Raw genomic sequence first — 3,388 nt, forward strand, 5'->3', positions numbered from 1 at the left:
AACATGATAGGATGAACTTGATCAGCAATGATACTTAGGTATGTTGTGCTATTCAGACGTTGTTCCACACGAATTAAAGGGCCCAAATCATGCCAGGAAAACATGCCCCAAACCATAACACTGCCCCCACCAGCTTGAAGGGTTGTACTCATGCATGTGGGGTGCATGCTTTCATGCTGTTTCTGCCAAATTCTCACTCTGCCATCTGCATGATGCAACTGGAAACGTGATTCATCGGACCACATGACTTTTTTCCAATGCTCAACTGTCCAATCCTTGTGTTCCTGTGCGAATTGGAAACGTTTTATCTTGGTAACTGCAGACAGCAAAGGTGTTCGAATAGGCCTTCGGCTTCCATATCCCATACGATGCAGTGCACGGCTAATTTGCCTACAAACGTCAGGTGGTCATAATAATCTGGCCACTCACATTCAAATATAGCTCATGTCCAAAGGCTGTTAAATCACGTTGTTTACCCATATCTTCAAAAAAAATCACTTCTACTGTCGTGGTAAACAACCTGCTTCCCTATTTATAATGGTCTGGCCCTCTAGCAACTTCAGTGCGAAATTATAACTAATTTGCCTACAAACGTCAGGTGGTCTTAATAATCTGGCCACTCAGTGTATATATGCTGTCTACAAGAGACCCAGCTCAGAACAAAAGCTACACTCAGATGGAGAGTGAAAATATAGAAAAATATATTCCATGCAAATGGAAAGGGAAAAAAAGCTGGAATAGCAATACTCATATCAGACAAAATAGACTTCAAAACAAAGGCCATAATAAGAGACAAAGAAAGCCATTTCATAATACTAGAGGGAATGATCCAACAAGAAAATATAACCCCTGTAAGCATATATGTACTCAATATAGGAGCACCCAAGTACATTACAAAAAAACTCTTGATGGACTTTAAGGCAGAGATTGACAGCAATGCATCATAGTGGTGACTTTAACACCCCACTGACATTACTGAATAGATGTTCCAGACAAAAACTTAACAAGGAAAGACAGGCCTTAAATGACACACTAGGTCAGATGGTTCTAACCGATATATACAGAACATTTCACCCCAAAGCAACAGAATTACATTCTTCTCAAGTGCACATGGAACATTCTCAAAGATAGACCACGTGGTAGGGCACAAAAGAAGTCTATACAAATTCAAGAAGATTGATATAATACCAAGCATCTTCTCAGGTCACAATGGTATAAAGTTAGAAACTAACTACAATTAAAAAAAAAACACCTCAAAAACAGTCAAATACATGGAGGCTAAATATCATGTTATTAATCAATGAATGGCTTACCAATGAGATCAAGCAAGAAATTAAAAACATTCTGGAAACAAATGAAAATGAACACACAAACAACCAAAACTAATGGGGCACAGTGAAAGAAGTTCTGAGAGGGAAGTTCATAGCACTACAGACTTACCTCAAGAAACAAGAAAAGGGGCTAATAAAATATCTAACCCTTCAACTAAATGAATTAGAAAGAGAACAGAAAGAAAATCCCAGAGGAAGTAGAAGGAATGAAATGGTAAAGATCAAAGTGAAAATAAATGGCATAGAGACTTAAAAAACAGTACAAAAGATCAATAAAAATAAGAGCTGATTCTTTGAAAAGAGAAACTAAATTGATGAACCCTTAGCCCGACTCATCAAGAAACAAAAAGAAAGGATCCAAACAAATAAAATCAGAAATGAAAGACGCAATATAACAAACAGACACCGTAGAAATACAAATGATTGTACGCAAATATTATGAACAACTATATGCCAACAAACTGGACAACCTGGGTGAAATGGACAAATTCCTAAAAACATACAATCTTCCAAAACTCAATCAGGAAGAATCAGAAAACATGAGTAGGGCAATAACAACTGATAAAATTGAAGCAGTAATTAAAAATTTCCAGCAAACAAAATTCCTGGACCAGATAGATTTACAGGTGAATTTTACCAAGCATTCAAAGAACTAACAACCATCCTCTTCAAACTGTTCCAAAAATTCAAGAGAAAATCACACTTCCAAGCTGGTTCTACGAAGCCAGCATTATCCTAATTCCAAAACCAGATAAAGACACTACAATCAAAGAAAATTACAGGCCAATATCCCTGATGAACACAGATCCTAAAATCCTCAATGAAATATTAGCAAAATTGATCCAGCAATATATGAAAATGATCATGCTCCATGATCAAGTGGGATTTTTTCCAGGGATTCAAGTCTGGTACAATATTCGCAAAACAATAAATGTGATATATCACATAAACAAATTGAAAGATGAAAACCACCTGATCATATCAATAGATGCAGAAAAAGCATTTGACAAAATCCAGCACAGTTTTTTGATATAAACTCTCAGTAAAGTGAGAATAGAGGGATCATACCTCAACATAATAAAGGCTATTTTTAACAAACCTACAGCCAACACAATACTCAATGGGCAAAAATTAAAAGCGTTTCCCTTAAGAATAAAAAAAGAGACAGGGATGTCCACTTTCACCACCCTTATTCAACATAGTATTGGAAGTGCTAGCTACAGTAATCAGACAAAAGAAGATATAAAAGACATCTAAATTGTAAAGGAGTAAGTAAAACTGTCATTATATGCTGATGACATGATATTGTACATAGAAAACCCTAAAGAATCCACCAGGAAACTATTAGACTTAATAAATAAATTTGGCAAAGTAGCAGGATACAAAATCAACATCCACAAATTGATGGTATTTTTATACACCAATAAGGAACTCTCAGTAAAGAAAACTAAAAAAGCAACCCCATTTACCAAAGCAACAGCAAAAAAATAAGATACCTAGGAATAAACTTAACCAAGGAGGTAAAAGACCTGTACTCAGAAAACTATAAAATATTGAACAAATAAATAGATAAATATTCAAACAAATGGAAGCATATACCATGTTCATGGATTGGAAGAATTAACATCATTAAAATGTCTATACTACCCAAAGCAATCTACAGATTCAATGCAATCCTTATTAAGATACCATGGCAATACTTCACAGAACTAGAAAAAATACTCCAAAAATTTATATGGAACCATAAAAGAATAGCTGGAGCAATCTTGAGAAAGAAGAACGAAGTAGGAGGGATTACAATACCAGATATCAATCTATACTACAAAGCTATTATAATCAAAACAGCCTGGTACTGGCACAAGAACAGGCATATAGACCAGTGGATCCGAACAGAGACCCCAGAAATTGACCCACACTATTACGGTCTATTAATATTTAACAAAGGAGGCAAGAACTTACAATGGAGCCAAGAGAATCTCTTTTACAAATGGTGCTATGAAAACTGGACAGATACATGCAAAAAGATGAAAATAGACCACTAACTTACACCATACACA

The sequence above is a fragment of the Myotis brandtii genome, unplaced genomic scaffold, assembly GCF_000412655.1.
Source record: "Myotis brandtii unplaced genomic scaffold, ASM41265v1 scaffold41, whole genome shotgun sequence".
Classification (NCBI taxonomy): Eukaryota; Metazoa; Chordata; class Mammalia; order Chiroptera; family Vespertilionidae; genus Myotis; species Myotis brandtii.